Genomic DNA, 14,494 nt, shown 5'->3' on the forward strand with positions numbered 1-14,494 from the left:
CAGATGCTCTGACCAAAAGTCTGGGTAATTCTTGATTAAACTTTGTATTTCACACTCTATAACCAATCTAGGAATGAATACTATCTAATGTTTAATTCAAGCTATATCACTACCTCTGCCTATATCACTGTTATCCAAGTCAACACCCTTTTCCTTTAGATTATTTACCAAAGTTTTAACTCATCTTTGGACTGGGTAACAGGTCAAGACTCTCCAGAGGCTTCCCACTGAGAAACACTGAGAGACACGTATCTCCTGTAGTGGTGTTTACACAGGCTCTTTAGAATTTGTTGTTTATCTATGAACATTGATGTGGCTGTATCTCTGTAGTATGCTGATTTTAAGTCCTTTGGGGATAGGCCAAGAAGTGGGATAGTTGGGTCAAATGGTGGTTCTATTCCAAGCTTTCTGAGGAATCTCCATACTGCTTTCCAGAGTGGCTGCACTAATTTGCAACCCCACCAGCAATGTATGAGTGTACCTTTTTCCCCACATCCTCGCCAGCACCTATTGTTGCTTGTGTTCTTGATAATCATCATTCTAATTGGGGTGAGATGAAATCTTAGGGTAGTTTTGATTTGCATTTCTCTTATTACGAGAGATGTTGAACATTTTTTCATATATCTGTTGATTACTTGTACATCTTCTTCTGTGAAGTGTCTGTTCATTTCCTTAGCCCATTTGTTGATTGGATTATTTGATTTCTTGGTGTAGAGTTTTTTGAGTTCTTTATATATTCTGGAAATTCGTGCTCTATCTGAAGTTTGAGTGGCAAAGATATTCTTCCACTCTGTATGCTATCTCTTCGCATTGCTGATAGTTTCCTTTGCTGAGAGAAAGCTTTTTAGTTCGAATCTATCCCAGTTGATTCTTGCTTTTATTTCTTGTGCTATGGGAGTCCTGTTAAGGAAGTCTGATCCTAAGCCAACAAGTTGAAGGTTTGAACCTACTTTTTCTTCTATAAGATGCAGGGTCTCTGGTCTGATTCTGAGGTCCTTGATCCATTTTGAGTTGATTTTTGTGCATGGTGAGAGATAGGGGTTTAATTTCATTCTGTTGCATATGGTTTTCCAGTTTTCCCAGCACTATTTGTTGAAGAGCCTATCTTTTCTCCATTGCATATTTGTGGCACTTTTGTCTAGTATGAGAAAATTGTATTTATTTGGGTTTGTGTCCATGTCCTCTATTCTGTACCATTGATCTGCCTGTCTATTTTCTAACCAATACCATGCCGTTTTTGTTACTATTGCTTTGTAATAGAGTTGAAGATCTGGTATTGTGATACCCCCTGCTTCGCTCTTTCTACTGAGGATTGCATTAGCTATTCTGGGTTTCTTATTCTTCCAGATGAATTTCATGATTGCTTGCTCTATTTCTGTAAGGTACATCATTGGGATTTTAATTGGAATTGCATTGAATCTGTATAGTACTTTTGGTAGTATGGCCATTTGACAATATTAATTCTGCCTATCCAAGAACATGGGAGATCTTTTCATCTCCTAAGGTTTCCTTTAATTTCTTTCTTTAGTGTTCTGTAGTTCTCATTGTAGAGGTCTTTCACCTCTTTTGTGAGATTGATTCCCAAGTATTTTATTTTTTTTGATGCTATTGTGAATGGGGTAGTTTTCCTTACTTCTCTTTCTGAAGATTCATCACTTATGTATAAAAATGCATTGGATTTAAAAGCATTGATCTTATATCCTGCTACTTTACTGAATTCACTTATGAGTTCTAAAAGTTTTCTGGTGGAATTTCCAGGTTCCTCTAAATATATAATCATGTCATCAGCGAACAGGGATAGTTTGAGTTCTTCTTTTCCAATTCGTATCCCTTTAATTTCTTTGGTTTGTCTAATTGCTCTGGCTAGAGTCTCAAGAACGATGTTGAATAGAAGTGGTGAAAGAGGGCATCCCTGCTTTGTTTCAATTTTTAGGGGGAATGCTTTCAGTTTTTCAAGATTTAGAATGATATTAGCCATGGGCTTAGTGTAGATGGCCTTTACAATGTTGAGGAATATTCCCACTACCCCAATTTTTTCTAGTGTTTTGAGCATGAAGGGATGCTATATTTTATCGAATGCTTTTTCTGCATCTAATGAAATAATCATGTGATTCTTAACTTTTAGTCTGTTGATATGGTGAATGACATTTATTGATTTCCGGATGTTGAACCAACCTTGCAACCCTGGGATAAAACCCACTTGATCATGGTGCACTATCGTTTTAATATATTTTTGTATGCGATTTGCTAAAACTTTGTTGAGAATTTATGCGTCGATGTTCATTAAGGATATTGGTCTGAAATTTTCTTTCCTCGATGTGTCTCTGTCTGGTTTAGGTATCAGGGTGATATTGGCTTCATACAATGAGTTTGGGAGGGTTCCCTCCTCTTGTATTTCATGGAATACATTGAGGAGTATTGGAATGAGCTCTTCTTTAAAGGTTTTGTAGAACTCGGCTGAGAACCCATCTGGTCCCGGACTTTTCTTTGTTGGTAGGCTTTTGATGACCTCTTCTATTTTATTGTTTGAAATTGATTTATTTAAGTTGTGTATGTCCTTCTCGTTCATTTTAGGTAATTCATATGTCTCTAGAAACTTGTTGATGTCTTCGAGTTTTCTGTTTTCTTGGCGTATAGATTTTCAAAATAGCTTCTAATTATGTTTTGTATCTCTCTTGTGTCTGTTGTGATATTTCCTTGTTCATTCCGAATTTTAGTAATTTCAGTTTTCTCCCTCTTTCTCTTTGTTAGTGTGGCTAAGGGTTTATCAATTTTGTTTATTTTTTCAAAGAACCAACTATTTATTTTGTTAATTTTTCCAATTGTTTCTTTTGTTTCAATTTCGTTGATTTCGGCTCTGATTTTAACTATTTCCTGTCTTCTACTACCTTTGGTATTGATCTGCTCTTCTTTTTCTAGAGCTTTGAGCTGTAGTGTTAAGTCGTTTATTTGTTGATTTCTACTTCTTTTATTGAATGTGCCCTATGAAATAAATCTTCCTCTAAGTACTGCTTTCATAGTGTCCCAGAGATTTTGATATGATGTGTCTTTGTTCTCTTTTACTTCTAAGAATTTTTTAATTTCCCTCCTGATGTCTTCTGTTATCCATTCATCATATAATAGTGTATTATTTAATCTCCAAGTATTGGAGAAGTTTCTGTTTTTTATTCTGTCATTTATTTCTAATTTCAATTCATTATGATCTGATAGAGTACAAGGTAGTATCTCTATCTTCTTGTATTTTCTAACAGTAGCTTTGTGGCATAAAATATGGTCTATTTTAGAGAAGGATCCATGTGCTGCTGAGAAGAAAGTGTATTCGTTCTTTGTTGGATGGTACATTCTATATAAGTCGGTTAAGTCTAAATTGTTGATTGTGTTATTGAGATCTATGGTTTCTTTATTCAATTTTTGTTTGGACGATCTATCCAGCAGTGAGAGAGGTGTGTTAAAATCGCCTAGTATTATTGTGTTCTGGTCTATTTGATTTTTGGAATTGAGAAGGATTTGTTTGACGTACATGGATGAGCCAATGTTCGGGGCATAGATGTTTACGATTGTTATGTCTTGCTGATTTATGCTTCCCTTAAGCAGTATGTAATGTCCTTCTTTATCCCTTCTGACTACCTTTGGCTTGAAGTCCACATTATCTGAAATGAGGATGGATACTCCAGCTTTTTTGCTGTATCTGTGTGCATGGTATGTTTTTTCCCATCTTTTCACCTTTAGTCTATGGGTATCTCTTTCTATGAGCTGAGTCTCTTGCAGGCAGCATATTGTTGGATTTTTCTTATTAATCCAATCTGCCAGTCTATGTCTTTTGATTGATGAGTTCAGGCCACTAACATTCAGGGTTATTATTGTGATATGATTTGTATTCAAAGTCATTTGGCTCAGTTTTGTTTTTTGACATGATTTGGTTTCTCCTTTATTTGGCTATTCCTTTAGGCTAGTTCCTCCTGTTGCAATTTGCATTGTTGTTTTTCATCTCTTCCTCATGGAATATCTTGCTGAGAATGTTCTGTGATGCCGGCTTTCTTTTTGTAAATTCCTTTAGCTTTTTTTTTTTATCATGGGAGGATCTTATTTCATTGTCAAATCTGAAAGTAAGTTTTGCTGGGTATAAGATTCTTGGTTGGCATCCATTTTCTTTCAGGGCTTGGTAAATGTTGTTCCAGGCCCTTCTATCTTTTAGGGTCTGGATTGAAAAATCTGCTGATATGCTTATTGGTTTCCCCCTGAATGTAATTTGATTCTTTTCTCTTGTGGCCTTTAAAATTCTGTCTTTATTTTGTATGTTAGGTATTTTCATTATAATGTGCCTTGGTGTGGGTCTGTTGTAATTTTTTGTATTTGGAGTCCTATAAGCCTCTTGTACTTGGTTTTCCATTTCATTCTTGAGATTTGGGAAATTTTCTGATATTATTTCATTGAATAGATTGTTCATTCCTTTTGTTTGTTTCTCTAAGCCTTCCTCAATCCCAATAATTCTTAAATTTGGCCTTTTCATGATATTCCATAATTCTTGTAGATTCTGTTCATGATTTCTTACCATCTTTTCTGTTTGGTCAACTTTGTTTTCAAGATTAAATATTTTTTCTTCAGTATCTGAGGTTCTGTCTTCCAGGTGTTCCATCCTATTGGTTATGCTTCCTATGGAGTTTTTAACTTGGTTTATTGTTTCCTTTATTTCAAGGATTTCTGTTTGTTTGTTTTTTTTTTTTCAGTATCTCTAACTCTTTATTGAAATAATCTCTTGCTTCCCATATTTGCTCTTTTAACTGTTGATTGGTGCGATCATTTAATGCCTTCATTTGCTCTTTCATCTCCTCCTTCAATGCTTGCATTTGCTCTTTCATCTCCTCGTTTGCTTCCCTGATTGTTTTAATTACGTACATTCTGAACTCCCTTTCTGACATTTCTTCTGCTGTGCTGTCATTGGGTTTTATTGATATAGTATCTAGGTTTGTTTGGGACATTTTCTCCCCTTGTTTTCTCATATTGGTCAGATGTCAGTGGGACTCTGTGATATGCAGATTTCCTCTATTGGCTTATAGTGTCCCTGTAGATTTCCAGTGTATCACCTCCCAGCCTTCAGTAGCCTGAAGTCTTGGAGTAAATTGATCATGCAGTGCTTCCGAAGAACGCTGCCCCTAGCCCGCTACTGGTTCCGTGGAGAGAGACCTGGAGAGGCCTCTGGCTGTTCTGCCCTGGTCCCAAAGGCTGCTTGCAGCTCGGAGGTCTCCGCTGGCTCAGGGACTTGGAGCTGGTTCTGGGCAGAAAGGCTCTCACTGGGGAGCCTGCTCCGAGAAGCTGGAGAATCTGGCCCTGTGGGAGGAGCCCACTGCCGGAGTGCTCAGGGCTGCCTGGGGGAGACTCTAGCTGCCCTGCCCTACTCTAATAAGCTGCCCAAATCCGGGCCTGCCACCAGGGACGACCTTCACTGGGTGGGGGAGACTCGCCCCTGGTTCTATTTTAGTCTGAGTCTCTCAATGCCTCCCCTTCTTGAATTCTGGGTTCTGGAGCAACTGAAGATGCAGTCACCCTCTAGTCCGCCATCTTGGATCGCCAATTCTGCTTACTTTGAAGAAACTTTCTCACAATAGCCCTTTTAATGATAAAACATATATAATAAATTGATGAGCTGACTCGTGGTCACTGGACCCCACCAGAGTGTGATACCCACCGGGTCCCAGCTTTTTTTCATAGTGTGTCTGTCTTTTCTAGACCCTCATTGCCCCCCGCATCTGGTTTCCTGAATTAACCACCAGGCAGGTTGCAGCATCATATAGTCAAAAACATATGAAGAGATACATAATATAGTAGTATGCTTTTTGAATTAATAATGACCTACTTGTGGAAGCTAAATATATGCACCAATATAGGTAAGGTGGCTGTGACCATCATCTCCAATTCAAGTGGTCTTCTTTCATTATAAAAATGTCCTAAAACAGTCATGGAGTTTAATTTATAATCTAATTTTATGTAACTCGTTGACTTCTTTATTTCTTTAAGTTTATGGTGGTCTAGAGGCTTGTTTTCAACCTCTCTCTCTATAGCACTCGTCAGGGGCCTACGTGAACAATTTTAAGATAGCTCTGAAGAGCAGTTTGGATTTGGACAGAACTAGAGCACTGTTAACATGTCAGAGGCTTCCAGGCACAGAAAAGTCTTGTGAATGGTGAAGCTTTAAGAGGCATGTTATGATTCTTTATAACCATGTTTTGCATAGAACTTATAAGGGGCATATATGCACAATTTTGAGAGAACTTTCAAGAGCAGTTTAGAAATAGGATTAATGATTTTTTTGGGGGGAAAAGCTAATCTAAAGTTAACATCTTTTAAATATAAACATATATAAAGTAATAGCTCTAGAAATATTCTGTAATTTAAAAAATCTATATCAACTTAAATCATTTAAAAAGTAATATATGATCAAAAAAGTTTAATCAATTATAATCCAATGTGGGTATTTCAGGGCTCTGTTCTGAAGGGTTCACTGTCTTGTCATTTGATTCTGTCTTGAATTTTTTAATAAGTTTATTTTGAAATAACAGCTGGTCCAACTTTGCCTTGGGTTCCCTCATAAGATATAATGAGGGGCCTCGTCAATTTGTGAAAGAGGCTCTTTTTATTTCCTCAGTGTTCTAGGTCAGTCACTGACAAGGCATTCTTTTTTTACTGTTTCCAGCTGCAGTTTGGTCTCTCAAAACATTGGGAACCATGAGCAAACACTCACATTTCAACAGTCACAGCCACCTTGAGGGTCCAGCCCATATTGTTTAAGTCAGTTCTGTGGCACAGAGTCTGTGTTGAAGTCTCGATGTCTTCTGGAAGAAATTCTTTTTCTTACATGAAGTCACACAATAATCCTAAGCCCTTCTGTTCCCTTAATCAATGACAAGAAAAAAAAAAAAGTTTTGTCTTAAAATATGTACATTCATTAAGGGAAAATTCCTCATTTCACATTTCAGAATATTTGAGTGAAACTTTAGAAAATCTGAGAATTGACACATTAAACAATCATGCCAGTGCCTCCAAACAAAATCCTAACAATGTCAGTATGACTCCAAGAGTTTCATACTTTTTAAAACCTGTTTATCTCACATCTTTTTCTCTCTCTCTTTCTCTATTCCCCCCTCTTTCTTTCTCCTCTCGCTTACTCTAACAATCCATTCATTCTTCTATTCCTTCTGCTCCTTTTCTGATCTTATAAATTTTACCCTTCTTTTAGGATTTTCATGCGAAAATAACAATCACATTTAAAAACATTTAAGTCAGAAGGCAGACCTAGAGAACCTGAATTAAAACCATAGTCTAGAAGAAAATATCTCTATAAGAGGATTTTCTTAAACTTCAGGTATACGGGCTGAAATTTGTTACAAAATTCATTGGTATTGATAGATACCAATTTTCCTGGTCTATACACAGTTTTAACATCAGATATTTCCATTAATTGCTACGTCATGTTAAAGCATTTTTAAAAAGATTTGATAAAGATATAAATAATTCAATCATATTACATTAAAAAATAAATTTCCTTGAATGGGTAATAAAGGTAAAATAAACTATGTAAAACAATTTAAGAATATTTTAAAAATAGATTGAATAAAACTTCAAAATTATAAATTAAAATCTATAAATGGATACCAGCAGATTTCAGCACCCAAATCTTAAGTATTCTGGGATATACCCAAAAACTACAGTGAGATGTGATGTCTTCCTTTTTTGTTTTAATAAATTTGAATTAGGGGAGTTTGTGAAAAAAAGAAAATAATACAAATTTGAAATTTGCATTTAAAAGAAAACAAACTGACAATTGACAAAATGGATCATTAAACAAAATAACTATCACCTATAGAAGGAGAACATAAAAAGCAAAAAATTGGTAACCTATATATAAGGACATCAGTAAATCTTGCAAACAAAAAGTTTTTAAAGAAACCAACGGCCCATGATGATTAAGAAACACAAAGACAACTGTCTAAAATCTGCAACAAAAGATCTGAAAGATATTTCTAGGGAAACACAGGTACCCCCAAATTCATAGATTTTTAATCCAAATTTCCAAGGAAAATACTGACAATTGTGTAAGAACAAATACTGTCCTTGTTGCTAGAGACCCTACTATAATTGATCATTAATCCCAGTGCAAAAGAATATGAGATTATTCAGAATAAAATATAAACTTGTCAGAAAAGCAAGATAGAAAAAAAAAAAAAAGAATGAAAAGCAAGATAGAGGGCAAATTCATTTGCAGCTAGCAAAAGAAAACTTTTAGTTAAAGAAAATAAAAAGATTGGTTGCATCAAATTATAAATGAAGGCAATAAAAGGCAAACTTGCAGTATAGTAAATTCTAAATGGCCAGAGGGACAAGGAACCTTATATACTTTAAGGATGCTGTTTAAGTATTGAAAATTTTTGTTCATCTTATGTCCTTTTCAAAGTTCCAAACTGGTAATTTGGCTCCACCATAAGAACACCTCTTTAATGTCATTGGAACATGAGTGAAAATATAACACATAAGAGCTGCTTCCATAGAAAGTACTCTGCAATCACTAGGCATGATCTGCTTAAAATGCATCTGGACATCATTATACCTAGAGTATATATGTGACCTGATGAACTATGAAGAAATTAGCTATAGTCCCAAAATCCTATGAACAAAATACTATAAATCTAGGTAGATTAAATGGAGCAGAGCTTATAGGAATTCAGATTATCAAAATTCATTTCAGTAAATATGAATAAATTAGGGCATTAGAGTGTTTACTGTGTAGACAGCAAAACCCATCAGAGACTAACTTTGATCCAGTACTAGAGTGTAACCTGTTTGCCTCAAAAAATTCAGTCTTCAACTAAATTAGTTAAAAAATATTTAGAGTTTTACAATAAAATCACCTTTAAAATGATGTTACTACAATTAGTAAATTTCATACTCCTGAGAGAAACCATGTAATATGAACAAAAATCAATTATTGTTACTTTTTCTCATATTTCTATTTGGTGGTGTAACATTCCAAAGCTAGGCCTATAAAATTCAACAAAGGAACCATCACCTGATTGTAGGAATTAAGGCACTGTGCATGCTCAGAACAGAACTCTGGGAAATTTTAAAAACTCAAACCTAACCTAATATATTGAATATGGTGATTTTTGCATTAAACATGTAAAGAAAAAAAAATCAAGGTTCACTAAAGGAACAGCCATGTGGCAGAGATACAGGATTTCATAGGGTTGATGTGGATTCCTCTCACATTCTCTTCTAATCACTGCCTCTGCAGATTGTTAATCCTTTCACTGCAGGATAATAAGGTTGAATGCCTGATATGGCACCATCTCTCAATGAGATCAATAAGCCTTCTGAGGACAAGTTAATTACACGGAAACTTTTCCATCCAAGAAATAGAAATGTCAGCCGGATCAGGATTGCTATTTACTCTTTATATGAATATGCATGTTTAACCTGCAATGCCTCATCCAGCACCACTATTTAAGGACTCAAAGAGTAACTGTACTACTGATGTGGGAGCCCCTATAACATCATACCCATGATGTGGTGGTAGTCACCTAACCATGGAATTCAAAAATCCTATTATAAAAGGCATCACATAAGAGTGTCTGACTTAATAGATTAATAGGATTCTTGAAGACATAGCTGAGTAACAAGCCTGAAGATGATATTTTAGAAATGGGATTCTATTGCTCTGAATATGGAATATACCTTAACCATGACTGTTGAGCCATTTTTAGCCCACATTGGTACAAAACATGAGTCTGGGAATCAAATTTCCTTTGGGAAATTTTTACTTATCTCCCCGTAATTTTAAGTTCAAAAATTTCTGGTTTCTAAGAGGGGGCTTTTTTGTTTTCATAAAGAGACGCAGTATCACTCCCTGGTTTCCAGAGATATGGCACTTCTGTTGAGGATGTGTTAAGCGGTTACTACCTGTCAATTTATTCTTTTCATGCCATTAGGCCAGTAGGCATGAAAAGGAGTTAACAAAACTGGATGGAGCCAATGAAATGAATACCGTAAGGATACAGGCCCACTGATGATTCATAATAGGGATGAGGGAGGAATGTTGGGTATTCATATGATCCCACAAGTGCCTCTTGGTACTCCACTGTCCATTGATAAATATAAATATGTAAGTATGGCATCCATAGGCAGATAAAAGCAGGGAGGCTAGGTGTTCAGATCCCTGAAGGATATGAATAATACACCAAGGAATCCACCTTAATAATGGAAATCATTTCACCTTGTGTGAAATGAGTGGTATAGGAATGTGTTAGTCTATTTTCTGGTACTACAATGAAATACTTGAGGCTGGGAAATTTATAAAATAGATGTTTATTTGGGCCCATGATTTTGACCTGAGTTTGAAGGTTAAGATCTGGTGATAGCTTTCCTGCTGGTAGAGAGCTAAGACAACTCAGGGTATCATATGGGAAGATACAGGGAATATGTGTGGGTATGTACCTTTCTGGTCTCTACCTCTCTTCTTCAAAAGCCACCAGTATTCAATCATTGGGATTTCTAATGACCCTACCTAATTATTACCACCTTCAGAAGTTGTTACCACTTAACCCCCTATTTGAGTTAAATTTTCATGTTCTTAAGATCACACAATGGGGATTATATTTCAATATATGATCCTTTGGGGTACACACTCAAACAATATTCCATCTACAGCAATCAGGGAGATAAAAATAAAAGATGTTGCCATGGGATTAGCCATAGCATTTGATTTTGTGCTTTATCCCACTAAACCCATCCCTCCAAAAAATAAATGCTAACCAGCCAGAATCTTGTATAGATAATGTCCATCTGTAGCAAATTTAATGTGGATTTAATGGATGAACTGCTGTTGTTCTTTACAGTTCCCCTTTTCCAATTGACACCCCCATTTCTTAGTGACTGAAAGTACTAAAGGTTTATACTTTTGATTTTTTTTTTTGGAAGGTATGTTTACTGGGAATAGAACCTGGGGTTGCTTAAACACTAGGCCACATCCCCAGTCCTTTTAATATTTTATTTTGAGACAGGGTCCCACTAAGTTTCTTAGGTTCTCGCTAAGTTGCTCAGACTGACGTTGAACTCACAATCCTCCTGCCTCAGCCTCCTGAGCAGCTGGGATTACAAGTTTTCACCACTGAGCTCCAATACTTGCAACTTCTTGAAAGAACTTCCCTTGGCTGAAGGAGATCAATCACACCAGGGACCCCTGGAAGGTTATAGTCTTGATCATTAGAGAAGCTATTGTCTAAAAAATACAAAACCCAAACCCCTTGATTAATGTGGTACAAGTCTGTTGTGATTTAAGCTTTAGAATGCAGTTCCACCACTTGAATTAGGTCAGTGCTGGCATGGCAATCCCACTGGTGTGTAGCATGTTCCCATTCCCAATCTTGCTTTGCTCACCCAGTTACTAGCTTTCCCCCTTTTCCTGAGAAGAACTTCTCCACTAAGTCATATGCCTTGCAATTCGTGTCTGGTGCTTTGTTTCAAGAATAATTGTTGTAAAACAGTGATAATCTGTATATAAATGTTTTTATGCTACCTCTATCTTATTATGTAGCAGCATCAAAAGAATAAAAGCATCAAAGCAAATGAACTTCACCAATGATTAGTTCACAAAGGTGATGATGAAGATGTTCTGTACTGTTTGCTTGCATGCAGTGTAGTGCCAGGCAATGACATGTAATGTGTGTAAGTCATTGTTGACTACTGCTTGTTTATTATAATGCTGAGGAAGAAAAAATACGTGAACCAAGAAACAATAAAGTCATATGAATCAGTAATTTTAGTTTCAGATAATATTTCTTAACACTAAAACTATTACATACAATATGATTTTCCAGTTTAGTGTGAATAAGTGGCTATCTTCCATTTAGCCTTGTTTAATTTATTTTTTAATTTACTTTTATTGTAAACAAATGAAATACATCTTGTTTCTCTGTGTATACATGAAGTAGAGGCACACCATTTGTGTAATCATACATTTACCTAGGGTAATAGTCTTTGATTCATTACGTTATTACTTTTTGTTCTCCCCCCCAACCACCCACCCCTCTTTTCCCTCTATACAGTCCCTCCGTCCTCCATTCTTGGCGCCCTCCCACCCCCCATTATGTGTCATCATCTGTTAATCAGTGAGATCATCCGTCCTTTGGGATTTTGAGATTGGCTTATCTCACTTAGCATGATATTCTCCAATTTCATCCATTTGCCTGCAAATGCCATAATTTTATCATTCTTTATGGCTGAGTAATATTCCATTGTATATATATATACCACAGTTTCTTTATCCATTCATCAGTTGAAGGACATCTAGGTTGGTTCCACAATCTGGTTCTGGTGAATTGAGCAGCTATGAACATTGATGTGGCTGTATCTCTGTAGTATGCTGATTTTAAGTCCTTTGGGTATAGGCCAAGGAGTAGGATAGCTGGGTCAAATGGTGACTCCATTCCAAGTTTTCTAAGGAATCTCCATACTGCTTTCCAGAGTGGCTGCACTAATTTGCAACCCCACCAGCAATGTATGAGTGTACCTTTTTCCCCACATCCTCTCCAACACCTATTGTTGCTTGTATTCTTGATAATCACCATTCTAACTGGAGTGAGATGGAATCTTAGGGTAGTTTTGATTTGCATTTCTCTTATTACTAAAGATGATGAACATTTTTTCATATATCTGTTGATTGCTTATAGATATTCTTCTGTGAAGTGTCTATACATTTCCTTAGCCCATTTGTTGATTGGATTATTTGTATCTTTGGTGTAGAGTTTTTTGAGTTCTTTATATATTCTGGAAATTAGTGCTCTATCTGAAGTTTGAGTGGCAAAGATATTCTCCCACTCTGTACACTCTCTCTTCGCATTGCTGATAGTTTCCATTGCTTAGAGAAAGCTTTTTAGTTCGAATCTATCCCAGTTATTGATTCTTGCTTTTATTTCTTGGTCTATGGGAGTCCTGTTAAGGAAGTCTGATCCTAAGCCGACATGTTGAAGATTTGGACCTACTTTTTCTTCTATAAGATGCAGGGTCTCTGGTCTGATTCCAAGGTCCTTGATCCATTTTGAGTTGATTTTTGTGCATGGTGAGAGATAGGGGTTTAGTTTCATTCTGTTGCATATGGATTTCCAGTTTTCTCAGCACTATTTGTTGAAGAGGCTATCTTTTCTCCATTGCATATTTGTGGCTCCTTTGTCTAGTATGAGAAAATTGTATTTATTTGGGTTTGTGTCCGTGTCCTGTATTCTGTACCATTGATCTACCTGTCTATTTTGGTGCCAATAACATGCCTTTTTGGTTACTATTGCTTTGTTGTATATTTGAAGTTCTGGTATTGTGATACCCCCTGTTTCACTCTTCCCACTAAGGATTGCTTTAGCTATTCTGGGTTTCTTATTCTTCCAGATGAATTTCATGATTGCTTGCTCTATTTCTGTAAGGTATGTCATTGGGATTTTAATTGGAATTGCATTGAATCTGTATAGTACTTTTGGTAGTATGGCCATTTTGACAATATTAATTCTTCCTATCCAAGAACATGGGAGATTTTTCCATCTTCTAAGGTTTCCTTTAATTTCTTTCTTTAGTGTTCTGTAGTTCTCATTGTAGAGGTCTTTCACCTCTTTTGTGAGATTGATTCCCAAGTATTTTATTTTTTTTGAAGCTATTGTGAATGGGGTAGTTTTCCTTACTTCTCTTTCTGAAGATTCATCACTTATGTATAAAAATGCATTGGATTTAAAAGCATTGATCTTATATCCTGCTACTTTACTGAATTCACTTATGAGTTCTAAAAGTTTTCTGGTGGAATTTCCAGGTTCCTCTAAATATATAATCATGTCATCAGCAAATAGGGATAGTCTGAGTTCTTTTTTTCCTATTCATATCCCTTTAATTTCCTTGGTCTGTCTAATTGCTCTGGCTAGAGTCTCAAGAACGATGTTGAATAGAAGTGGTGAAAGAGGGTATCCCTGCCTTGTTCCAGTTTTTAGGGGGAATGCTTTCAGTTTTTCACCATTTAGAATGATATTGGCCATGGGCTTAGCATAGATGGCCTTTACAATGTTAAGGAATGTTCCCACTATCCCTATTTTTTCTAGTGTTTTCAGAGTGAAGAGATGCTATATTTTATCAAATGCTTTTTCTGCATCTATTGAAATAACCATGTGATTCTTGACTTTAAGTCTGTTGATATAGTGAATTACATTTATTGATTTCCGGATGTTGAACCAACCTTGCATCCCTGGGATAAAACCCACTTGATCGTGGTGCACTATCTTTTTAATATATTTTTGTATGCAATTTGCCAAAATGTTGTTGAGAATTTTTGCATCAATGTTCATTAAGGATATTGGTGTGAAATTTTCTTTCCTCAATGTGTCTCTGTCTGGTTTAGGTATCAGGGTGATATTGGCTTCATAGAATGAGTTTGGCAGGGTTCCCTTCTCTTCTATTTCATGAAATGCTTTGA

The sequence above is a fragment of the Sciurus vulgaris genome, assembly GCF_902686455.1.
Source record: "Sciurus vulgaris genome assembly, chromosome: 5".
Classification (NCBI taxonomy): domain Eukaryota; kingdom Metazoa; phylum Chordata; class Mammalia; order Rodentia; family Sciuridae; genus Sciurus; species Sciurus vulgaris.